General features: G+C 43.7%; 1 protein-coding gene across 3 annotated transcripts in view; it reads left to right on the top strand.

Moving 5' to 3' along the window:
* The first annotated feature begins 8,373 nt into the window (after positions 1–8,373).
* LOC106612958 (galactosylgalactosylxylosylprotein 3-beta-glucuronosyltransferase 1) overlaps positions 8,374–27,363 on the top strand; it is a 135,912-nt gene continuing 116,922 nt past the window's right edge. For 2 of the 3 annotated variants that reach the window (XM_082956369.1, XM_082956370.1), the window contains exon 1: positions 8,375–8,942. The gene's annotated coding sequence lies outside the window, so the exon portion shown is untranslated. Of the gene's footprint in view, positions 8,943–27,363 lie in introns of all 3 variants that reach the window. The other variant, XM_082956372.1, reaches the window with a different exon arrangement.

Genomic DNA, 27,363 nt, shown 5'->3' with positions numbered 1-27,363 from the left:
TGTGGAGGTCACCTGAAAATACATTCACTTTTTCTAATGATAGTGCCCAAGGCCAGGCAGCTAGGAACACGGGAAGGCCAACACTTGATCAATGTATATATATCATAGAGGAGTGTAATTGTCTTTAGGACAGCTGTTTTTTAGTCAAGACTAACGTAATATGTAATTGTTGTACTGTATGTGTGTTTATAGTTTTGTTTAATGGTGTGTTAGTGTATGTAAGTTGTTTTGTCTGAAACGTTGTTCCTCCTGCCGCTATTGGACCAAGTCTCTCTTGGAAAAGAGATGCTATCTCAATGAGAAAAACCTGTAAAAATAAAGGTTAAATCAAAAATAAAAATCATTGATGGATATTACTGGGCCAGTCACCTGCCGATGCATCATTTTAATGTATTATAATCGTCACATAATAATAATAATTAGAATAGATGCATTTTATATAGCACTTTTCATTACAAACAGAATCTCAAAGTCATTTAAAAACTATTTCACAAAACAAATGTAGGGATCTGGCAGTTCTTGGGTGATGGTCTTCCACTTCAACTTTAGTTGATAGGCAGTTCAGAAGGGTAGTATCTTGAGCGGAGGGAGCATTGATGGTGCTGCCAGGCAGGCAGGTAGAAAACATCTGACAGACAGGCCAGGAGCTCTTCCTCGGGACATCGTAGTCTTCGACTTTCACAGCTCCTCCTTCGTAGGGAGGCTGGCTCGTCCACTACACAGAATTGTAGCACCCATATAGACTCATTCATTCCAATACATGTGAGGGTTACAGACATGTTCTCTAGACCAGACCAACAGTTATCGGTTGGACTTCCTCTGGAATACTGTGAATAGTGCTGTATGTGAAGTCACACTACCACCACAGCTCTATGTAGCCCAGTTCCTTTTAGCCCGCTCTTAAGCGCTGTGTCCTTTATAGAGCTAATCCCTATAGCTTTTAAACTATGCAATGACTGGTGTATAACATACTGGACACAACCCTCCACATTCTCTCTGCATTTGACAAACACTGATACCATTTTATTAAAATGTCCCTTTGATTTTCTATTCGCAATAATATACATTATGCTCATCAGCCTGGTCTCATAGACTAGATATAACATAGTAACGTAAATGTTTGGTATGGATAAATATGACAGGTTACGTAAGTCAAAAAACGAAAACTGGTTGTTTGGTCGGGTTGGAAGGATAGGTATAGAACTGGAATGTCTAGCAACCCAAAGGTTACGTGTTCGAATGTCATCACGGACAACTTTACATTTCAACTAATTAGCAACTTTGCTACTACTTACAACTTTTTAGCTACTTTACAATGACTTAGCATGATAGCTAACCCTTCCTCTAACCCTAACTTTAACCGCTAACTCTTAGCTAACATTAGCCACAGAAAATTGAAATTCATAACACATCATACATTTTGCAAATTCATAACATATTGTATGAATTGCAATTCATAACAAATCATACAAAATTGCAATTAATACATACCATATAAAACATATCATACTAAATGGAGTGTCCTGGGTTTATCTTTACTATGTTATGTCTACCCCTTAGTCCAGGCTGTGCTCATACACTACCTGTCACGTTCGCTGTCTTCAAACTCCCTGTCATATATCAGCCAAGGCGCAGCGTGCCGGTAATTCCACATACTTTATTGGAGAAAACCGAACCAAAACAATAAACAGGTAAACAGAAAGAAACGTGACGCAACTGTGGTGCGCGCACACAAAACACTCACAGAAATAATAATTACCCACAAACACAGGTGGGGAAAAGGCTGCCTAAGTATGATTCCCAATCAGAGAGAACGATAGACAGGTGCCTCTGATTAGGAACCATACTCGGCCAAACAAAGAAATACACAACATAGAATGCCCACCCCACATCACACCCTGACCTAACCAAAATAGAGGAAATAAAACGTCTCTCTCAGGTCAGGGCGTGACACTACCATAACATTTGAAGACTAACTATTTTGTTAAATAGTGGCAGATTTCTGGATTGTCTGAACTCTGACACATTTGACACGACAGCTCAAATCAAATGTTATTGGTCGCATACACATATTTAGCAGATGTTATTGCGGTTGTAGTGAAATGCTTGTGTTCCTAGCTCCAGCAGTGCAGTAATATGTAACAATTCACAACAACACACACTGATCTAAAAGTAAAATAAATATTAGGATGAGCAATGTCAGAGTCTGAAGTATAAATAAATATAGTCCGAATTATAAATGTATAGACATTATAGACATTATGGATAGTATGTGAATAGAATATTTAGTATATCTGTAAAATACGTAGAGTAGAATAGTATACATACAGCAATAGTTGAATAGGATGGCATTGACTAGAATACAGTATTTACTGTACATAGGAAATTAGCAAAACAGCATGTAAACATTATTAAAGTGACTAGTGTTCCATTGTTAAAGTGACCGGTGATTCCATGTCTATATGCATAGGGCAGCAGCCTCTAAGGTGCAGGGTTGAGTAACCAAGTACTGGCCATCTAGTGACAGTGACTAAGTTCAGGGCAGGGTATTGGGTGGAGGGTGGCTAGTGATGGCTATTTAACAGTCTGATGGCCTTGAGATAGAGGCTGTTTTTCAGTCTCTCGGGCCCAGCTTTGATGCACCTGTACTGACCTCGCCTTCTGAATGATAGCGAGGTGAACAGGCCGTGGCTCGAGTGGTTGATGTCCTTGATGATATTTTTGGCCTACCTGTGGCATCGGGTACTGTAGGTGTCCTGGAGGGAAGGCAGTGTACCTCAGGTGATGCGTTGGGCAGAACGCACCACTCTCTGGAGAGCCCTGCGGTTGAGGGCGGTGCAGTTGCCATACCAGGCAGTGATAAAGCCCGAGAGGATACTCTCAATGGTGCATCTGTAAAAGTTTGAGGGTCTTAGGGGCCAAGTCGAATTTCTTCTGGTGAAGGCTGTTGCGCATCTGTTGGACATCTTGAACCAAGTGGGGACAGCAGACTGGGATACAGAGAGATTGAATATATCCGTAAACACTCCAGCCAGCTGGTCTGCGCAATGATCTGAAGATGTGGCTAGGGATGCCGTCTGGGCCGTCAGCCTTGCGAGGGTTAACACGCTTAAATGTCTTAATCAGAACGAGAGCCCACAGTCCTTGGGAGTGGCCCGCTTTGTTTGCACTGCGTTATCCTCAAAGTGGGTTGAAGAAGGTGTTTAGCTTGTCCGGGAGCAAGATGCCGGTGCTGCGACGTGGCTGGTTAACGCTTTGTAATCCGTGATTGTCTGTAGACCCTGCCATATACATCTCGTATCTGAGCCGTTGAATTGTGACTCCACTTTGTCTCTGTACTGCCGTTTTGCCTGTTTGATTGCCTTACGGCGGGCATAACTGCACTGTTTGTATTTGACCATATTCCCAGTCACCTTGCCATGGTTAAATGAGGTGGTTTGCGCTTTTAGTTCCAGGAGAGTTCTTTATTCCTGTCTGCGCGATGTACAACCCAGCTGGCTGAATGGATGGGGACAGTATATCTGGAGAAAAACATGATTCCGTGAAACAGAGTATGTTACAATCCCTGATGTCTCTGGAAGAAGATCCTCACCCTGAGCTCGTCTACTTTATTGTCCAAGGACTGAACTATAGCGAGTAATATACTCAGAAGCGGTGGATGGTGTGCACGCCTCCTGGTCGGACTACAAGTCCCCTCCGAATACCTCTTCTCTGCGGGCGCCGTCTTGAAGCAGCATCTGGGATAAGTTCAATTGCCTTGGGGGGTACGAACAAAGGATCCAATTTGGGAAAGTCGTATTTCAGGTTGGAATGCTGGTGAGTTACCGCCACTCTGATATCCAAAAGTTATTTCCAGCTGTATGTAATAACACAAAAAAGTTTCTGAGCTAATTATTATTATTATTATTATTATTATTTACCTTTATTTAACTTGGCAAGTCAGTTAAGAACAAATTCTTATTTACAACGACGGCCTACCCCGGCCAAACTCGGATGACGCTGGGCTAATTGTGCGCCACCCTATGGGACTCCCAATCACGGCCGGATGTGATGCAGCATGGATTCAAACCAGGTACTGCAGTGGCGCCTCTTGCACTGAGATGCAGTCTTAGACTACTGCGCCACTCAGGAAATAAATGGAAATAGGAAATAAAAAATATACTGCAAAGTTACTTAGGACCTAGAAGAAGATATGCCATGTCTGTCGGCACCATGTTACTAGTGGCTCTTTGTGTAGTGAATTTAAATTACTATGGCTATTGTTGTTTGTCACAATGAAGGAAATTATAGTTCCACATTTCATTAAAGAGTGAAAAAAATGGTGGTTCAATCGGCGGTTGGAACCGGTTCAGGGAACAGAACCTATAACTGGAAAATAACAACATTTTCAAGGAACAGAAACGGAACCAGGAACGAAAGTGATCCATACTGTTCCGGAACAGAACTATTATTTTAAAAGCATGCGAACGAGTAAATAACGTTATTTTACATTCCAGGAATTTTTTTGGTCCCACAAAAACATGTGACAAAGCGCTTACTCTGTCACTCAGAAACTTATTCCAATGTCTGCCTGCAAGCTGAACATTTTTGCCAGTGTGTGCGTGTTTAGGCTACCTGCACCTCCCCCTCTGAAGCATATGCTACTGTACTGATGTCACAAGCTTGACTCAGAAGATACGGAGAGAGATTTTTTATTAGCTAGGGATGAAGGGATTCACTTTTTCAATGCTAGTTAATGATACTATAGGCTTAGCTATCTCATTTCATGTTGGAGTTATTAACTACAAAAAGGTAAGACGTGTTTTTAATTCTGTTGCCTCTGCACACACACGCTTGTTAGCTAGCTATCTCAAAGGACATTCAAAGTTCCTCCATAGAAGTCGCTCCTCCTAGGTATAATTCTGTAGACCTAATTCAGAAAACGCATGTCATAACAAGATGCCCAGCGCTTCAAGCCTCCTCCTCAACCCTCTCTGGCTCTCTCCCCACCCGCAACATTTCAGTCACATCTTGCAGCACAGGCTAGTCTGTCCATCACGCATGTAAACAACTAGCTTGCCTGGTCTATCTGCACTGATTGGTGAAGTAATTTAATGAGCTAAATTATAAAAAACTTTTGATTTCACAGGTTAAAAAAGGAACTGAAAGGAACGATATAAACCGGTAAAAATTGGGTTTGAACTGGTTCAGAACCTTGTTTTGCTGGTCAGAACATTGGAACGGAACCCAATATTTTTTCTTTGGGGGGGGGGGTTCTGTTCCGAACTAAACTATAGTAAAATAATTCCAACCCCTGGTTTCAATAGATCACCTTTGTAGCTTATTGTAAAGATACATTTATGTATAGAGGTGTTTGGTAGAGTTTTTATAAGACTAGGATAGATGAAGAATAAAACTGATTAAAATACTACAAAGCATGCCTTCTACAGAAGGTCATTATTTGAGTGCTTATTCTTCAAAGGAAAAAACGTCAGAGCATTAAAAATCAATGGGTCAAATATGCCGGGGTCTCGGGACTACATTCAGAAAGTATGCGACACCATATCAGAGCCTTCTCCATCTGTTGGTCCTGCCCTCCTCATGTGAAAACCACCCGTATTGCCTGTGGTGCTCCAATGTCTTCATGTCCCTCTCACATTAGTCCAAAAAAACACAACAGATGGCTTGTGGGAACTCACACTCCTCCAAAAGTGGAAAGGCACCCCCCACAGCAATAATGGGCGCTGAAAGATTTAAGAGCCCCGATGATAAGTCCAGTGCAAAATCCAGCTAGTTACACTCTGCAGAGATGCCTCCAGGGCAAGATGCATTACAATAAATGTCAACCTGCGGATCAGACTCAGATGGAAGTACTGATATATTTACCTCACACATGACCTTCATATGTACCAAAGCTCAGAGGCACCATGTGTGTAGACATGCCCTGTGAATAAACAACAAGTAGGATCACTGATCCGTTGAATGTTTAAGACAGAATAATCTGGTGCGGAGAAATATGTGTGATTGTCTCGCCCTGACCTGAGAGAGCCTTTTTTATGTCTCTATTTAGGTTTGGTCAGGGTGTGATTTGGGTGGACATTCTATGTCCTTTTTTCTATGCTTTGTATTTCTTTGTTTTGGCCTGGTATGGCTCTCAATCAGGGACAGCTGTACATTGTTGTTGCTGATTGGGAGTCATACTTAGGCAGCCTGTTTTCCTTTGGGGTTTGTGGGTAGTTCATTTCTGTTTAGTGTTTTGCACCTGACAGAACTGTTTGGCTGTCGGCTTCTTGTTTTTTGTTTAAAGTGTTCTTTCTTTAATAAATTCATGATGAGCACTAACCACGTTGCGCCTTGGTCTACTCTCTTCAACGACGGCCGTTACAGTGATAGTTTAAAAAACAGAGTATATAGCTATCTCAATTTGAGTCTGATTGGAAACTGCTTCAGATTTTCACATAATACATCACTCTAAATGTCTGGGTTTATGTATGTGGCTCCATTATTTCAGTTGGGATAAGAGAGGACAAAAGCTGCTCCAAAGGATCCTATATTACCTCTCAAACAACAACTGCTTTAAAATGTTGACTGAAAATGAGTCTCTCACATAAAACAGCCCCTTTATGTTTCATATAATATTTTCCCATTCCTGTGGCATCAGTAGATCCCCAAAATATGCATCTGTCAGTAAATGGTTCTCTCCCACCATGTGAAACATGGAGTGACTCAAGTCCAAAGCTCTGGTGAGATCAAGCCCGAAATACTGCATAACACTTCTTGGTGAAATGTATCACACAATCGTTAGTTTATCTGAGCGCTTTCTCTCCTGCTCCTTGGAGCTTACAATCTCTCCAATATCATTGCATTAATGGTGCTTTTGTGAGGTTATGTTTGCTTCATCCAGGTTGAAATCCCTATTATTCTCTCAACCTTGACCATTTTCTATGTCAGGCAATGAATTCAAAATGAATCTAGTGTATTTAATCCATACACTAACAATAAACATTTAATAATCAAAACATATAATCCCTAAAAAGAATAGATCTTCAGTGACCACCCTTTCAGTAATATTGTGATTGTTGGCTTACCTAAAATAACGTCAGTGACACCTTGGCCCAGACTTTGTTCGATGATGAGTTACTGTAATCTTAATCTGTAATCACATTCTCTATGAAATGCTTCATCCCAGAGCGTCCATTTTCCCGTGCACTGTGTCAGCTCTCATGGATCTGTAGATCTGTGTGAACTGAAGGGTACTTAAAGGAGGGTTTTAGGGGATACCTGGGGCCATTGTTACCTCTTGCCGCTGTAGGCTGCATCTCTATGGTCCTGCCCCTCCAAGTGCTGGCATGTTAGTCTGAGACCCAAACTAACCATGGGCAGGGGCCTCCCTGTGTTGCTCTGGCCTGATAGGAGTATCCTCCCCTGGGCTGGGTGACCTAGTTGAGCTCCTCAGAGAGCCAGGTTGCTCACACTGCTCTGAGGAGGGAGGCCGAGCCGAGGTGGTGGTGCTGGGTTTTAAACTTCACACCAGACGCTGTCTCATCTCTGAAGCAGACACAAGCTTCCCTTCTTTCTGGGTCTCTCTGTAAACAAACTGCTTGACATGTTCATGGAAAAATTATGTTATGAATGATGACGACAAGGATAATCCTTGACAATTATTGCTATTACCTTAGCTCTTTAAATCTGATTTTAGTGCGTACATACTGACAGCTTGTCATAACGTTTGAGATGAGAGTCTTAGAATACACTGTGCATCCACAATATTTTTTCCATCCAATGGTGCCCATGTGCATAGTCGGGTGCTGGCGCCCATATGTTTGTGTGTGTGCGCACACGGTTGATTGTGCAGTCAGTCGTGTGTATGTATGCTTTATTTGCGACACAATTACAGTTCTTCCAGAAATAATACATTGATTTATGCCAAAATGTTGGGTTTGTCCAACATATGCTCTGTTATGCAATAATTCTGAGCATTTCCCTCAAAAAATCCATAGATTTATTGGGGATGGGGAATTCTGAAAGTGAAGTCAGACATGTAGCAGGGTGAAAATGGGGTTGGGGGCTGTGTGATAAAACAGCCTTCAGTAGTGGTAGGGGGATTTACATACAGTATGGTTAACTGGCTGGATCATTCACAGAGAAACAGTGTGCATAACAAGGATCCTCTCGTGTAAAAGGTAAAAATAAATGAGAGGAAAAGGAGAAAGCTTCCAGAAAGGAGTGAGGTGGGAATAGATGATGAATACGCTCAGCTCACCATGTTTCCTTTCTTTCTCTGCCTGCCTCTCACTATCCCCCCTCCCTGTTCCCTCTCTCTCTCTCTCTCTCTACTGTAGCCCACCATGCTCTGAGCCTTAATGGTACATGCCATTAGCGAGACCATCTCTACAAGGGGAGGGGGGTCTCTGCCTCGGCTAAGAGGCTACTTTAGTCCCACATAAACACATTCACAGATGTCTCTACACGCGAAGAGCCATCTCCCCCGTTACGACAGCACAGCACAGTCTGCCTCTAAGACAACCGCCGAGTCGCGGCAACAGAGACAGAGATAGACAGAGAGAGAGGAAGAAAGAGGGAGGGACAGATAGAGAGGGGAGAAGGACGACCACGGAGCAAAACACATCACCGTCTCTCTCTGACATCCCCCCTTGCTTGCGTGTATCTGTGTGTGAGCCTGAGCTGAGGAGAGGACAGAAAATGAAGCCGGGGAAATTCTCCCCCTCTCTCTTTTATTTTCCCTCTTTTCTCCATCCATCATCCAAGGATTGAATACCGGTGTCATCTGCCACAGAGGGATCAAATAAAGGGATGCTTTGAATGCTGTCTCTGTATATGACAAGTCACACAGAGAAGCAGAAAGAGGCAAAACAAGCAGGGACAAAACCAGGATTTTGATAATGAACGGGAGTCCTTCCGCAGCATGTGTTAGGAATAGCAGTCCATCACTGAAGCCCACGGTAAATAATATTTATGTCTCTCTCTCTCCATGCTTGATTACACCCTTCAGTAGAAATGCAAAGAGGTGCTTGCAGCAGGAGCACAAACAGAGACATAATAATGAAGATTAAAAATGTTTCATGCTGATAAAGATCCTAACATGAAGGAAGATTGCCATCTTTGTCCTGAGTCCCTCCCTGTATGCATGTAGCTGTAGCAGCATTGTGGAAGTGTTGGAGATTTAAGCCATCCATATTGTATGCAGTAGACTACAGAGCCATGCAGGTAGTCTGAAGGAGCAGGGAACCTGATTGTGGCCTGACTGAGTCACTGACTGACATGAGGTATCACTGATAATCCCCATCATCATGTTCCTTCCTGCTCAAATAGCAGGAGACAGCAAGAGCACATGGAGAGCTTTCATCGGCTACCGTCAATCAAACTGACAATTTGACTAAAAAGCTTTGTTTGTTGCTGAGGGTCTTGTTATGGTGTGTCTTTGAATTGGTGGTCTAGCATGTCCGATATGATGTATTATTTTTTTGTTACATATGTACGTAAAATAATGTATTTCCCATTGAGGACTGTGTGCAGTATCACAATACAGTATGCAATTACACAGTGAGTGTACAAGCACATTAAGAAGAAGAATGCACTGCTTGTTTTCTGTACCTTCGACTGTCAGGCAACACAGTTTCCCTGGCGACTCAGGGGAACCCTTCACCACCTCTAACAAGAAATAACACGTGTGTCCAAAGAAACAAAAAGGGCATTGGCTTAGAAAAAACAACTTAAGGCAAACTTATAGGTTATTTCTGGAGAGCGGGTTGTATTTTCTCATTTTCGACAGGTACTCTACCCTTGCAACTCCTTGGGCTTTGATGCAGTTTCTGTGTTTGCTTCCTTGTCAGACACAGGTGACGGTGTACTAACACTGTACTACCAGTCGCTTATATACTAACACAGTAGATTATGTACACAGTGGATGTGTAGGGGAGACCAGGGCACAATGGAACACTTTTAGGCTTTTTATTATTTTTGAAAATATTATTTGATGTGCTGTAGATTCATAGTATTTTTATCCAAACAACGCACATATCTTAGCTACCATAACACACAGCAACAACGGTTCTATTAACCCCCTCCCCCCTGTATTTCTCATGGGGCTAATTGTAACGGACTGCGGTATTAATTGTAGCATAGTCTTCATTGGTAAAAATGAGGGGTAATTGAAAACTCTCTGATTTACATTTACATTTAAGTCATTTAGCAGACGCTCTTATCCAGAGCGACTTACAAATTGGTGCATTCACCTTATGATATCCAGTGGAACAACCACTTTACAATAGTGCATCTAAATCTTTTAAAGGGGGGGGGGGGGGTTAGAAGGATTACTTTATCCTATCCTAGGTATTCCTTAAAGAGGTGGGGTTTCAGGTGTCTCCGGAAGGTGGTGATTGACTCCGCTGTCCTGGCGTCGTGAGGGAGCTTGTTCCACCATTGGGGTGCCAGAACAGCTATCAGTTTTGACTGGGCTGAGCGGGAACTGTGCTTCCTCAGAGGTAGGGGGGCCAGCAGGCCAATTTAAAACTGATATCTCGATAAAAATACACTATACAGTATGGACAAAAAATATTTTCATTTTATTTTTTATTTATTTTTTTATTTTTATTTCACCTTTATTTAACCAGGTAGGCAAGTTGAGAACAAGTTGTCATTTACAATTGCGACCTGGCCAAGATAAAGCAAAGCAGTTCGACAACATACAAAAACACAGAGTTACACATGGAGTAAAACAACATACAATCAATGATGCAGTAGAAAAAAAAAAAAGATTATATACAATGTGAGCAAATGATGTGAGATAAGGGAGGTAAAGGCAAAAAAATGCCATGGTGGCAAAGTAAATAAAGTATAGCAAGAAAAACACTGGAATGGTAGATTTGTAGTTTGAAGAAAGTTCAGAGATAAAATATAAATAATATGGTGCACAGGAGCAAAATAAATAAAATAAATAAATACAGTAGGGGAAGAGGTAGTAGTTTGGGCTAAATTATAGATGGGCTATGTACAGGTGCAGTGATCTGTGAGCTGCTCTGACAGCTGGTGCTTAAAGCTAGTGAGGGAGATAAGTGTTTCCAGTTTCAGAGATTTTTGTAGTTCGTTCCAGTCATTGGCAGCAGAGAACTGGAAGGAGAGACGACCAAAGGAGGAGTTGGCTTTTGGGGTGACCAGAGAGATATACCTGCTGGAGCGCGTGCTACAGGTGGGTGCTGCTATGGTGACCAGTGAGCGGAGATAAGGGGGGACTTTACCTAGCAGGGTCTTGTAGATAACCTGGAGCCAATGTGTTTGGCGCCGATTATGAAGCGAAGGCCAGCCAACGAGAGCGTACAGGTCGCAGTGGTGAGTAGTGTATGGGGCTTTGGTGACAAAACGGATGGCACTGTGATAGACTGCATCCAGCTTGTTGAGTAGGGTATTGGAAGCTATTTTGTAAATGACATCGCCGAAGTCGAGGATTGGTAGGATGGTCAGTTTTACGAGGGTATGTTTGGCAGCATGAGTGAAGGATGCTTTGTTGCGAAATAGGAAGCCAATTCGAGATTTCACTTTGGATTGGAGATGATTGATGTGAGTCTGGAAGGAGAGTTTACAGTCTAACCAGACACCTAGGTATTTGTAGTTGTCCACAAATTCTAAGTTAGAACCGTCCAGAGAAGTGATGCTGGACAGGCGGGCAGGTGCAGGCAGCGATCGGTTGAAGAGCATGCATTTAGTTTTACTTGTGTTTAGGAGCAGTTGGAGACCACGGAAGGAGAGTTGAATGGCATTGAAGCTCGTCTGGAGGGTTGTTAACCTGTTAGGGCTAGGGGGCAGCATTGACACGGCTGGATAAAAAACATACCCGATTTAATCTGGTTACCACTCCTACTCAGTAACTAGAATATGCATATACTTATTACATATGGATAGAAAACACCCTAAATTTTCTAAAACTGTTTGAATGGTGTCTGTGAGTATAACAGAACTCAAATGGCAGGTCAAAACCTGAGAGATTCCTTTACAGGAAGTGGCCTGTCTGACCATTTGTTGAACTTCTTTTCCATCTCTATCATTTACTAAGGATCTCTGCTCTAACGTGACACTTCCCACGTCTTCCATAGGCTCTCAGAGCCCGGGAAAAAACAGAATGTCGTCATTCCAGCCCCAGGCTGAAACACATTATCGCCTTTCTCAAGTGGCCCATCAAGAGACACTAGCTTATGCGCGTGACCCCGACCGCCCCCGCCTTTGGGATTTTTTCCTCTGTTTGCCGAAAAGGAGATTCCCTGTCGGAATATTATCGCTTTTCTACGAGAAAAATGTCGTAAAAATTGATTTTAAACAGCGGTTGACATGCTTCGACGTACGGTAATGGAATACTTAGAATTTTATTGTCACGAATTGCGCCATGCGCGCGACACTTCTTTACTATTTCGGATAGTGTCTGGAACGCACGAACAAAACGCCGCTATTCGGATATAACGATGGATTATTTTGGACCAAACCAACATTTGTTATTGAAGTAGCTGTCCTGGGTGTGTATTCTGACGAAGACAACAAAAGGTAATGACATTTTTATAATAGTAAATATGATTATGGTGAGTGCTAAACTTGCCGGGTGTCTAAATAGCGAGCCCGTGATGCCTGGGCTATGTACTTAGAATATTGCAAAATGTGCTTTCACCAAAAAGCTATTTTAAAATCGGACATATCGAGTGCATAGAGGAGGTCTGTATCTATAATTCTTAAAATAATTGTTATGCTTTTTGTGAACGTTTATCGTGAGTAATTTAGTAAAATGTTAGCCAATTCCCCGGAATTTTGGGGGGGTATGCTAGTTCTGAACGTCACATGCTAATGTAAAAAGCTGGTTTTTGATATAAATATGAACTTGATTGAACAAAACATGCATGTATTGTATAACATAATGTCCTAGGGTTGTCATCTGATGAAGATCATCAAAGGTGAGTGCTGCATTTAGCTGTCTTCTGGGTTTTGGTGACATTATATGCTGGCTTGAAAAATGGGTGTCTGATTATTTCTGGCTTGGTACTCTGCTGACATAATCTAATGTTTTGCTTTCGTTGTAAAGCCTTTTTGAAATCGGACAGTGTGGTTAGATTAACGAGAGTCTTATCTTTAAATGGCTGTAAAATAGTCATATGTTTGAGAAATTGAAGTAATAGGATTTTTAAGGTTTTGAAAATCGCGCCACAGGATAGCCGTGGCTGTTACGTAGGTGGGACGAATTCGTCCCGCCTAGCCTAGAGAGGTTAACACAGTGTCCAAAGAAGGGCCAGAAGTGTACAGAATGGTGTCGTCTGCGTAGAGGTGGATCAGAGATTCACCAGCAGCAAGAGCGACATCATTTATTTATACAGAGAAAAGACTTGGCCCAAGAATTGAACCCTGTGGTACCCCCATAGAGACTGCCAGAGGTCCAGACAGTAGGCCCTCCGATTTGACACACTGAACTCTGTCAGAGAAGTAGTTGGTGAACCAGGCAACGCAATCGTTTGAGAAACCAAGGCTACTGAGTCTGCCGATGAGGATGTGGTGATTAACAGAGTCAAAAGCTTTGGCCAGGTCAATGAATACGGCAGCACAGTATTGTTTCTTATCGATGGCGGTTACGATGTCGTTTAGGACCTTGAGCGTGGCTGAGGTGCACCCATGACCAGCTCTGAAACCAGATTGCATAGCGGAGAGGGTGCGGTGGGATTCGAAATGGTCGGTAATCTGTTCGTTAACTTGGCTTTCGAAGACCTTAGAAAGGCAGGGTAGGATGGATATAGGTCTGTAGCAATTTGGGTCAAGAGTGTCACCTCCTTTGAAGAGGGGGATGACAGCAGCTGCTTTCCAATCTATGGGAATCTCAGACGACACGAAAGAGAGGTTGAACAGGCTAGTAATAGGGGTTGCAATAATTTCGGCAGATAATTTTAGAAAGAAAGGGTCCAGATTGTCAAGCCCAGCTGATTTGTAGGGGTCCAGATTTTGCAGCTCTTTCAGAACATCAGCTGAATGGATTTGGGAGAAGGAGAAATGGGGGAGGCTTGGGCGAGTAGCTGTGGGGGGTGCAGTGCTGTTGAATGCAGTAGGGGTAGTTAGGTGGAAAGCATGGCCAGCCGTAGAAAAATGCTTGTTGAAATTCTCAATTATAGTGGGCTTATCGGTGGTGACAGAGTTTCCTATCCTCAGTGCAGTGGGCAGTTGGGAGGAGGTGTTCTTATTCTCCATGGACTTTACAATGTCCCAGAACTTTTTAGAGTTGGAGTTGCACGAAGCGGATTTCTGTTTGAAAAAGCTAGCCTTGGCGTTTCTAACTGCCTGTGTGTATTGGTTTCTAACTTCCCTAAAAAGTTGCATATCGCGGGGGCAGTTCGATGCTAATGCAGAACGCCACAGGATATTTTTGTGTTGGTTAAGGGCAGTCAGGTCTGGGGAGAACCAAGGGCTATATCTGTTCCTGGTTCTAAATTTCTTGAAAGGGGCATGCTTATTTAAGATGGAGAGGAAGGCATTTAAAAAAAATAACCAGGCATCCTCTACTGACGGGATGAGGTCAATATCCTTCCAGGATACCAGGGCCAGGTCGATTAGAAAGGCTTGCTCGTTGAAATGTTTCAGGGAGCGTTTGACAGTGATGAGTGGAGGTCGTTTGACCGCTGACCCATTACGGGTGCAGGCAATGAGGCAGTGATCGCTGAGATCTTGGTTGAAAACAGCAGAGGTGTATTTAGAGGGCACGTTGGTTAGGATGATATCTATGAGGGTGCCAGTGTTTGCGGCTTTGGGGTTGTACCTGGTGGGTTCATTAATAATTTGTGTGAGATTGAGGGCATCAAGCTTGGATTGTAGGATGGCTGGGGTGTTAAGCATGTCCCAGTTTAGGTCACCTAGTAGCACGAGCTCTGAAGATAGATGGGGGGCAATCAGTTCACATATGGTGTCCAGAGCACAACTAGGGGCCGAGGGGGGTCTATAGCAGGCGGCAACGGTGAGAGACTTGTTTTTGGAGAGGTGGATTTTTAAAAGTAGAAGTTCAAATTGTTTGGGTACAGACCTGGATAGCAGGACAGAACTCTGCAGGCTATCTCTGCAGTAGATTGCAACACCGCCCCCTTTGGTCGTTCTATCTTGTCTGAAAACGTTGTAGTTAGGGATGAAGATTTCAGAGTTTTTGGTGGACTTCCTAAGCCAAGATTCAGACACAGCTAGGACATCCGGGTTGGCAGAGTGTGCTAAAGCAGTGAATAAAACAAACTTAGGGAGGAGGCTTCTAATGTTAACATGCATGAAACCAAGGTTATTACGGTTACAGAAGTCATCAAAAGAGAGCGCCTGGGGAGTAGGAGTGGAGCCAGGCACTGCAGGGCCTGGATTCACCTCTACATCCCCAGAGGAGCAGAGAAGAATAAGTATGAGGGTACGGCTAAAAGCTATAAGAATTGGTCGTCTGTGACGTCCAGAATAGAGAGAAAAAGGAGCAGGTTTCTGGGGGCGATAAAATAGCTTCAAGGTATAATGTACAGACAAAGGTATGGTGGGATGTGAGTACAGAGGAGGTAAACCTAGGCATTTAGTGATTATGAGAGAGATATTGTCTCTAGAAACATCATTGAAACCAGAAGATGTCATAGCATGTGTGGGTGGAGGAACTGAGAGGTTGGATAAGGTATAATGAGCAGGGCTAGAGGCTCTACAGTGAAATAAGCCAATAAACACTAACCAGAACAGCAATGGAGAAGGCATATTGACATTAAGGAGAGGCATGCTTAGCCGAGTGATCAAAGGGTCCAGTGAGATTCAGACAGCTAGCCGGGCCATAGGTAGCAAGCTGGTGGAAGATGGGAGGGAGGTCTGTTTTTAGCCACCTCGTGCGTTTCCGTCTGTGGGTTAGTGGGGTTCCGTGTGGAACGGGGGACCAGTCCAAGTTGGCAAAATAGTTAGTTATAGTGGCCCAAGAAAAGTGTCCGATAGACCTATTCAGGTCGCAGCCGAAAAGACAGCTAACGATTAGCGGGCCGCAGATGGGCGATCAGGTTACGTCGCGACGGAGGGGCCAGTTGGATAACTCCCTCGGGCAGATAACGTCGGTGGTCCAGTCGTGAAGACCCGATGGGGCTCCGCATCGGCAGTAAAACGGGTCAGGATAGGTGAGTTGTAGCCCAGGAGACACTTCAGCTGGCTAGCTCAGGAATAGCCCAGGAGTGGCTGACGGAACTCTTCAGATGGCTAGCTGGCTAGCTCCGTAATAATGTGTGTTAATTCCGTGACCGACGTTGCCAATAGTCACTCAGGTAGCAGCTAGTTAGCTGCAAGATCCAGGTGTAAATGTCCAGAGCCTGCGGTAGAAATCGGGGAAAGGAGAGAGAATAGGTCCGGTATGCTCTGGTCTGAGTCGCGCTGTACAAAAACTGGCGATAGCTTTTCGAGCTAATGGATAGCTGAGGACAGCTAACCGTGGCTAGCTGGACTTCAACGTTAGCCAGTGAAAATGGCTAACCTCTTGCTAGCTTCTGTTGTGGAATTCAGATGAGGTAAATAATACTTTCTTTTTTAAATTGGTCAGGCGGGTTGCAGGAGAGTGCTTTGAGGTTGAGTTTTTAGAATTAAAAAAAATATATATATATAAAAAGATAAGTGAAGAAAAAAATATGTAAATATGTATATACACGGGACACGACAAGAGGAGGGTAGAGGACGTCTGAACTGCTACGCCATCTTGGAAAAAGTTAAATGTTATCTGTTAGGCATGTACAGTACCAGTCAAAAGTTTGGACACACCTTCTCATTCAAGAGTTTTTCTTTATTTTTACAATTTTATACATTGTAGAATAATAGTGAAGACATCAAAACTACGAAATAACACATATGGAATCATGTAGTAAACAAAAAAATTGTAAAACAAATCAAAATATATTTTATATTTGAGATTCTTCCAAGTAGCTACCCTTTGCCTTGATGACAGCTTTGCACACTCTTGGCATTCTCTCAACCAGCTTCATGAGGTAGTCACCTGGAATGCATTTTAATTAACAGGTGTGCCTTGTTAAAAGTTCATTTCTGGAATTTCTTTCCTTAATGCATTTGAGCCAATCAGTTTTTTTGTGACAAGGTAGGGGTGGTATTCAGAAGATAGTCAATCCAGAAAATGTAAAGAACTTTTAAAGTTTCATCAAGTGCTGTCCCAAAAACCATCAAGCACTATGATGAAGCTCTCATGTGGACCCAGAGTTACCTCCACTGCAGAGGATAAGCTCATTAGAGTTACCACCCTCAGAAATTGTTGCCCAAATAAATTCTTCATAGAGTTCAAGTAACAGACACATCTCAACATCAACTGTTCAGAGGAGTCTGCGTGAATCAGGCCTTCATGGTCGAATTGCTGTAAAGAAACCACTGCTAAAGGACACCAATAATAAGAAGAGACTTGCTTGGGCCAAGAAACACAAGCAATGGGCATTAGACTGGTGTAAATCTGTCCTTTGTGAGAATTTTGTTTTTTCAACCGTGTCTTTGTGACACGCGGAGTAGGTGAACAGATGATTTTTGCCTGTGTGGTTCCCACCATGAAGCATGGAGGTGGAGGTGTGATGGTGCTTTTGTTGGGGATTTATTTAGAATTCAAGGCACACTTAACCATCATGGCTACCATAGCATTCTGCAGCGATACGCCATCCCATCTGGTTTGCGCTTATTGGGACTATCATTGGTTTTTCAACAGGACAATGACCCAACACACCTCCAGGCTGTTTAAGTGCTATTTGACCAAGAAGGAGAGTGATGGAGTGCTGCATCAGATGACCTGTCCTCCACAATCACTCGAACTCAACCCAATTGAGGTGGTTTGGGTTGGACCGCAGAGTGAAGGCAAAGCAGCCAACAAGTGCTCAGCATGTGTGGGAACTCCTTCAAGACTGTTGGAAAAGCATTCCAGGTGAAACTGGTTGAGAGAAGAGTGTGCAAAGCTGTCATCAAGGCAAAGGGTGGCTACTTTGAAGAATCTCAAATCTAAAATACATTTTGATTTGATGAACACTTTTTTGGTTACTAAACGATTCCATGTGTGTTATTTCATAGTTTTGATGTCTTCACTATTATTCTGCAATGTAGAAAATAGTAAAAATAGCAAAACCCCTTGAATGAGAAGGTGTGTCCAAACTTGTGACTGGTACTGTATGTATATTGACCTAAAACAGAGTAGTCAAATTAATATATTTTACATAAGATACTTTTAGCATTGAAAAGCATGAATATTACTTTTTTTATTTTATTCTAAGGTATTATCTTAGTTGTACTGGTAAAATGTATGTAAAGAAGTGACATTTTATATCATTATGTGATGTGCCTAAATACCATATAAAATATAATAGAATTTTAGGTAATGGGTTCATTTTAACAAATGTACAGCCATTACAAGTCTGAGTCTTTTGAGAAAATACAATAATTATTGTCAACGACTATGCCAATCAAAAGACCATTTCTTACTGATAAAAAATTATATATGATTAGATGCATAGGGAATGTTCCACAGGTCAATAATTTAAAAAAAAGAAAATGTAGAATTCGGCCAGAATGAAACATTTTTGTCAATAAAACTAAAAATGATTGACTCAAAGCTTCCTAGGCAAGTAGATACACTAATCAAGCATTAGCACATTGTGGTTTCTAATTTGAGTTATTTAGTTACTTTGTGTCCCATGTTACTTTGTGCGCCGGTCTCCCCTACAACACATCCAGCACCTCCCCGATCTGTAAAGAGAAAACCATTGTCTAATGTTCTTTCCTACATTCCAGACATAATCAGGACAACGGGCAGCATGTTTAGCCTGTTATGCTAATAAGATGATGTTGCCTAAGTTAATGAGATGGACTCTAACCCCTCCCCATTTTCTTGTACATTGGCAGCACTAGGATGGTCGGGATCATCTGGACAGAAGGCAAGCAGTTATAATCTTGCTGGGTGCAATAGCTAAATGAATAAATCATTAAATTAGAGTGAAAATTGTGCCGCAAGGTAGTATTCTAAAGGTAATAACAAGGCTCCCAGTGCTCTTATAGAAAATACAGCTCGATGTGGCTGCAATTACCCCAGTCTGGGACACTGGCCCAAGTCCATACGCATGTGTCAAGCTGGATCAGCCAAGTTTCCTTGGAAGCTCTGACTCGTCCTGTCCAAATATGTTGACACCCATCATGAATTCATGCACTCTGGACAAACATGTTTTTGTAGCTGTCATGTTGGCATAAACAAGCCACTCTTGGTTAATTAATGCAATAATTTTAAGGATTATGGTAAAAATGTATTTTTTTACTGGAATGTCAGTGTTCTTACTCCATACTTGAACATATTATTTACATTTAATCCAAACTACACTGAAACTGTACATGACACATTATTTGGTGTCAGGACTAGGCATATCCATGTTGTTTCCTGGCATATCCATGTTGTTTCCTGTCATATCCATGTTGTTTCCTGTCATATCCATGTTGTTTCCTGGTATATCCATGTTGTTTCCTTGTATATTCATGTTGTTTCCTGGTATATTCATGTTGTTTCCTGTCATATCATGTTGTTTCCTGGTATATGCATGTTGTTTCCTGGTATATCTATGCTGTTTCCTGGCATATCATGTTGTTTTCTGGCATATCATGTTGTTTCCTGGTGTATCATGTTGTTTCCTGGCATATCATGTTGTTTCGTGGCATACCCATGTTGTTTCCAGTCATATCCATGTTGTTTCCTGGCATATCATGTTGTTTCCTGACACATTCATGTTGTTTCCTGGCGTATCCATGTTGTTTCCTGGCATATCCATGTTGTTTCCTGGCATATCCATGTTGTTTCCTGGCATATCCATGTTGTTTCCTTGCATACAGTTGAAGTCGGAAGTTTACATACACCTTTAACAAATACATTTAAACTCAATATTTCACAATTCCTGACATTTAATCCTAGTAATAATTCCCTGTTTTAGGTCAGTTAGGATCACCACTTTATTTTAAGAATGTGAAATGTCAGAATAATAGTGGAGAGTGATTTATTTCAGCTTTTACTTCTTTCATCAGATTCCCAGTGGGTCAGAAGTTTACATACACTCAATTAATATTTGGTACCATTGCCTTTAAATTGTTTAACTTGGGTCAAACGTTTCAGGTAGCCTTCCACAAGCTTCCCACAATAAGTTAGGTGAAATTTGGCCCATTCCTCCTGACAGAGCTGGTGTAACTGAATCAGGTTTGTAGGCCTTCTTGCTCACACACGCTTTTTCAGTTCTGCCCACAAATGTTCTATAGGATTTAGGTCAGGGCTTTGTGATGACCACTCCAATACCTTGACTTTGTTGTCCTTAAGCCATGTTGCCACAACTTTGGAAGTATGCTTAGGGTCATTGTCCATTTGGAAAACCCATTTGTGACCAAGCTTTAACTTCCTGACTGATATCTTGAGATTTTGCTTCAATATATCCACATACTTTTCCTGCCTCATGATACCATATATTTTGTGAAGTGCACCAGTCCATCCTGCAGCAAAGCACCCCCACAACATGATGCTGCCACCCCCGTGCTTCACGGTTGGGATGGTGTTCTTCAGCTTGCAAGCCTCCCCCTTTTTCCTCCAAACATAACGATGGTCATTATGGCCAAACAGTTCTATTTTTATTTCATCAGACCAGAGGACATTTCTCCAAAAAGTACGATCTTTGTCCCCATGTGCAGTTGCAAAGCGTAGTCTGTTTTTTTATGCCGGTTTTGGAGCAGCTGCTTCTTCCTTGCTGAGCAGCCTTTCAGGTTATGTTGATATAAGACTCGTTTGACTGTCGATGTAGATACTTTTGTACCTGTTTCCGCCAGCATCTTCACAATGTCCTTTGCTGTTGTTCTGGGATTGATTTTCACTTTCACACCAAAGTACGTTCAGCTCTAGGAGACAGAACGCGTTTCCTTCCTGAGCGGTATGACGGCTGCGTGGTCCCATAGTCTTTATACTTGTGTACTATTGTTTGTACCGATGAACATGGTACCTTCAGGCGATGAACCAGACTTGTGGAGGTCTACAAATTTTTTTCTGAGGTCTTGGCTGATTTCTTTTGATTTGCCCATGATGTCAAGCAAAGAGGCACTGAGTTTGAAGGTAGGTCTTGAAATACATCCACAGGTACACCTCCAATTGACTCAAATGAAGCTTCTAAAGCCATGACATCATTTTCTGGAATTTTCCAAGCTGTTTAAAGGCGCAGTCAACTTAGTGTATGTAAACTTCTGACCCACTGGAATTGTGATACAGTGAATTTTAAGTGAAATAATCTGTCTGTAAACAATTGTTGGAAGAATGGCTTGTGTCATGCACAAAGTAGATGTCCTAACCGACTTGCCAAAACTATAGTTTCTTAACAAGAAATTTGTGGAGTGGTTGAAAAACAAGTTTTATTGACTCCAACCTAAGTGTATGTAAACTTCCGACTTCAACTGTGCATATGTTGTTTCATGGGGTATTCATGTTGTTTCCTGGCATGAGGCAGCCCAACACCTAGCTGTTCTCTCACCTGGGTAACAGTGTGCTTATACCATTCTCTCTCTCTCTGACTCTCACTCTGTCTGTTTGCTTGTCTGTGTGAGCCTGGACATATTTAGCCCCTGCTCCAGTCCAACTGTCAGCAAATAGCATCTAGATCTAATTTATTGAACAGCGGCTGTCATTGGATTATGTGTCATACAGTACCCCTTAGGACCAACAGTACATAGTGTAGAATGCTGATGGTAAGAAGTACACATAAAACAGTCAGCCCTAACTCATGGGTTAACATTTATATCACCGCCAGGCCAGAGTTAGAGGAGAAAAGACTTCGCCACTGTAGCCAAAACTTTGCAAGACAGTTTTAAAAGAGATTGTCCGAGTTCTAGAGCTAAGGAAAAGTAAGACCAGCATGTGGCTGCTTGTAAAGACCATCTACTTTCATTCTGACTGCACTGATATGAGTCTTCAACCTTGTTCCACTGGGTGCAATTCACAGCTCTTTTGATGTCAGCTCAAAACATGTTGTTTTGCTGTTTGAACGCAGTAGTGGTTTCTGCAGATTCAGGGAGCTTTACCAGCTTAAGGCAACGTGTGGAAAGGGTACAGGAGCAAGGAAAGCATAATGTTGCACTCTTCACACACACCTGGCCCATTTCTGAGAGAGAAACTCTTCCCTCAGTCTGAATCCATCCTCTCCCAGACTGGGCAACAGTAAAACCAGGGCAGACTTGCCACCAGTGGCATGGCGTCTGCCACCTTTCCATTCAGATTACAGCGCTAGTGTCACGTCCTGTCCCTAGTAAGATGTCATTTTCTATATTAGAGTAGGGCAGGGCGTGACAGGGGGTGTTTTTGGTTAATCTATGTTTTCTATTTCTATGTTTAGGTTATAGTTTGTCTATTTCTATGTTGGGATTGTTTGGGGTTGATCTCAAATTGGAGGCAGCTGATCCTCATTGCCTCTGATTAGAGATCATATTTAAGTAGGGGTTTTTCTCATTGTGGTTTGTGGGTTAATATCTTTTGTGAGTGTTTCTGTTCCTCCTGCGTCACGGTTTGTTGTTTTCCTATTTTCAAGTTATTTATGTATTGCATTAACCTCTCTAGGGTCGGCGGGACGAAATCGTCCCACCTACTCAACAGCCAGTTGAATCCTGTGGCGCGTTATTCAAATACCTTAGAAATGCTATTACTTCAATTTCTCAAACATATGACTATTTTACACCATTTTAAAGACAAGACTCTCGTTAATCTAACCACACTGTCCGATTTCAAAAAGGCTTTACAACGAAAGAAAAACATTAGATTATGTCAGCAGAGTACCCAGCCAGAAATAATCAGACACCCATTTTTCAAGCTAGCATATAATGTCACATAAACCCAAACCACAGCTAAATGCAGCACTAACCTTTGATGATCTTCATCAGATGACAACCCTAGGACATTATGTTATACAATACATGCATGTTTTGTTCAATCAAGTTCATATTTATATCAAAAACCAGATTTTTACATTAGCATGTGACGTTCAGAACTAGCATACCCCCCGCAAACTTCCGGTGAATTTACTAAATTGCTCACGATAAACGTTCACAAAAAAACATAACAATTATTTTAAGAATTATAGATACAGAACTCCTCTATGCACTCGCTATGTGCGATTTTAAAATAGCTTTTCGGTGAAAGCACATTTTGCAATATTCTCAGTAGATAGCCCGGCATCACAGGGCTAGCTATTTAGACACCCACCAAGTTTAGCCCTGACCAAAGTCAGATTTACTATAAGAAAAATGTTATTACCTTTGCTGTTCTTCGTCAGAATGCACTCCCAGGACTTCTACTTCAATAACAAATGTTGGTTTGGTTCAAAATAATCCATAGTTATGTTCAAATATCCTCTGTTTTGTTCGTGCGTTCAAGACACTATCCGAATGGTAAAGAAGGGTGACGCGCACAACGCATTTCGTGACAAAAAATTTCTAAATATTCCATTACCGTACTTCGAAGCATGTCAACCGCTGTTTAAAATCAATTTTTATGCCATTTTTTCTCGTAAAAAAGCGATAATATTCCGACCGGGAAAGCGTGTTTAGGTTCAAAGAGAGAGAAAATAAAAACATGGGGTCGACTTGTGCACGCGCCTCCGTCCCATTGTCCTCTGATAGAGCACTTACCAAAAGCGCTAATGTGTTTCAGCCAGTGGCTGGAATTACATCATTCAGCTTTTTCCCGCCTTCTGAGAGCCTATGGGAGCCGTAGGAAGTGTCACGTTACAGCAAAGATCCTCAGTTTTCATTAAAGAGAGCCAAGAAGAACAAGAACTTGTCAGACAGGCCACTTCCTGTAAGGAATCTTCTCAGGTTTTTGCCTGCCATATGAGTTCTGTTATACTCACAGACACCATTCAAACAGTTTTAGAAACTTTAGGGTGTTTTCTATCCAAAGCCAATAATTATATGCATATTCTAGTTTCTGGGCAATAGTAATAACCAGATTAAATCGGGTACGTTTTTTTATCCGGCCGTGCAAATACTGCCCCCTACCCCCAACAGGTTAAGTTTTACGTTTAAATAAATATGTGGAACTAAGAAAACGCTGCATTTTGGTCCGCTCCTTAGAACAGCCGTGACAGAATAACCCACCAACAAAGGACCAAGCAGCGTGGAAGGGAGCAACAGGAGAAGTACTTGGAGTCATGGACTTGGGAGGAGACATTAGACGGGAAAGGACCCTGGAGGCAGGCTGGGGAGTATCGCCAACCGAAGGAGGAGATAGAGGCAGCAAGAGCGGAGCAGCGATATTACGAGGCGCTATATCCACCAATAGGCAAGTGCGAGAGGCAGCACACAGGGAGTTTTGCTAAGTCAGAATGGAGACCTGAGCCAACTCCCCGTGCTTACCGTGGGGAGCGGGTGACGAGGAAAGCACCGAGCTATGCGGAAATGCGCACTGTATTGCCTATACGCATTCAAAGCCCGGTGCGCTCGGTGCAAGCTCCTCATCGTTGTCAGGCTAAGATTGGCATTCAGCCAGGAAGGAGTGTGCCTGCTCAGCGCATCTGACCTCCAGTGCGTCACCAGAGCCCAGTATGTCCTGTTCCTGCTCCCCGCACTAGCCCGAAGGTATGTGGTACTAGCCTGGCGCCTCCTATACCAGTCCCACGTAGCAGACCTCCAGTGCGTCACCAGAGCCCAGTAAGTCCTGTTCCTGCTCCCCGCACTAGCCTGAAGGTGTGTGTGACTAGCCTGGCGCCTCCTATGCCAGCCCCACCCACGTAGCAGACCTCCAGTGTGCATCCATAACCCGGTACAGCCAGTGCCTGCTGTGAGCACTTGGCCCTTAGTACGTCTCCCCAGTTCGGTGAGACCAGTTCCAGCACCCTGAAGGAAGCCTCTAATGATGGTCAATGGTCCGACGTCTCCAGCGATAATCCATGGTATGAAGCCTCCAGTGATGATCCAGGGCCCGGAGCCTGTAGTGTTAATCCATGGCACGAAGCCTCCAGTGATGATCCATGGCCCGGAGCCCATAGGGATGATCCAAGGCACGAAGCTTCCAGTGATGATCCAGGGCCCGGAGCCTGTAGTGTTAATCCATGGCACGAAGCCTCCAGTGATGATCCATGGCCCGGAGCCCGTAGGGATGATCCAAGGCACGAAGCCTCCAGTGATGATCCATGGCCCGGAGCTTGTAGGGATGATGCATGGCACGAAGCCTCCAGTGATAACCCATGGCCCGGAGCCTCCAGTGATGATCCATGGCACAAAGCCTCCAGTGATTATCCATGACGCGGAACCAGTAGTAATGACCCATGGCACGGATCCTGCAGCGAAGGTCCTCAGTCCGGAACCTACAGAGACGCTCCTCAACCCAAAGCCTTCAGCGGTGGTCTGCAACCCAGAGCCTTCAGCGGCGATCTGCAGCCCAGTGTCTTCAGCGGCGATCTGCAGCCCAGTGTCTTCAGCGGCGGCCTTTAGCCCAGAGTCTTCAGCGGCGGTTGGCGGTCCGAAGCCTCCGGTGATGATCAATGGTCTGGTTCCTCCGGACATACAGAAGCGGGGGGATCAGCGGGCGATGGGAGTATTACGTCCGGAACCAGAGCCGCCGCCATAGACACTAGTCACTCACCCTACCCTCCCTTTGTGTTTTGTGGTTGTTTTGTTGGGGTTTTTGTTTCGTTTGCATTCGGAGTCTGCACCTTTGGGGGGGGGAACTGTCACATCCTGTCCCTAGTAAGATGTCATCTTCTATAGTAGAGTAGGGCAGGGCGTGACAGGGGGAGTTTTTGGTTAATCTATGTTTTCTATTTCTATGTTTAGGTTCTAGTTTGTCTATTTCTATGTTGGGATTGTTTGGGGTTGATCTCTAATTGGAGGCAGCTGATCCTCATTGCCTCTGATTAGAGATCATATTTAAGTAGGGGTTTTCCTCCTGCTTCACGGTTTGTTGTTTTCCTATTTTCAAGTTATGGTCATGGTTGTCGTAAGGATTGGACCAAGGTGCAGCGGGAACGTGTATACACATCTTCTTTATTAAATTAAAAGAAGGAAAAAACTAAAGAAACACATATACAACAAACAATGAACGACACTAAACAGTCCTGTTAGGTGCACATACACAAAACAGGAGACAACTACCCACAAATCCCAATACAAAAACACCCCTATACATAGGACCTTCAATCAGAGTCAACGAGGAACAGCTGCCTCCAATTGAAGGTCAATCAAAACCCTAAACATAGAACTAAAAGGACTAGACTAGAACATAGAAATATACTAACACAGAACATAAACCAAAAAACCCCGGAACACATCAAACAAACACCCCTCTTACCTAAGTACATGGCCCAACAAACCCCGAACCACATAAAACAAACACCCCCTGCCACGTCCTGACCAAACTACAATAACAAATAACCCCTTTACTGGTCAGGACGTGACAGAACCCCCCAAACCCCCCCCCCCCCCCCCCCCCAAGGTGCAGACCCCGGATGCACCTCAAAACAAAAACCTAATCCAAAAACCCCAAAAACAAACAAAAAATAAATCCCCAACTAAAGGGAGGGAAAGGAGGGTGGCTACCGTCACCGATGGCTCCCTTGCTACACCCCCCCCTAATCCTCCAACTATGGAGGTGGCTCAGGCCCCGGCCTTAGTCCCCAACCTAACCTGTCCTCCCCCTCTGAAGACTCAGGGCTAAGGCGCATCGCTGGAGACCTCGGACTGAAGCGCGTCGCTGAAGACCTCTGGCCGAGGTGCGTCGCTGAAGACCTCGGATCGAGGCGTGTCGCTGGACACCTCGGGCCGAGGCGCGTCGCTGGACACCTCGGGCTGATTAGCGTCTCTGGAGGCTCAGGGCTGATGAGCGTCTCTGGAGGCTCAGGGCTGATGTACGTCTCTGGAGGCTCAGGGCTGATGAGCGTCTCTGGCTGCGCCGGTTCCGGACTGTAGGGCAACTCTGGCTGCGCCGGTTCCGGACTGTAGGGCGACTCTGGCTGCGCCGGTTCCGGACTGTAGGGCGACTCTGGCTGTGCCGGTTCCGGACTGTAGGGCGACTCTGGCTGCGCCGGTTCCGGACTGTAGGGCGACTCCGGCTGTGCCGGTTCCGGACTGTAGGGCGACTCTGGCTGTGCCGGTTCCGGACTGTGGGCCGTCTCTCTCGGTTCCGGACTGTGGGCCGTCTCTCTCGGCTCCGGACTGTGGGCCGTCTCTCTCGGTTCCGGACTGTGGGCCATCTCTCTCGGTTCCGGACTGTGGGCCGTCTCTCTCGGTTCCGGACTGTGGGCCGTCTCTCTCGGTTCCGGACTGTGGGCCGTCTCTCTACGGGGCACTGTCGCCGGAAGCTCTGGACAGGGCACTGTTGCCGGACAC

Source organism: Salmo salar, chromosome 09 (assembly GCF_965601325.2).
Source record: "Salmo salar chromosome 09, fSalSal1, whole genome shotgun sequence".
NCBI classification, from domain to species: Eukaryota; Metazoa; Chordata; class Actinopteri; order Salmoniformes; family Salmonidae; genus Salmo; species Salmo salar.
The sequence above is the reverse complement of the archived record's forward strand: the minus strand, read 5'-3'. Positions and strand labels throughout refer to the sequence as shown.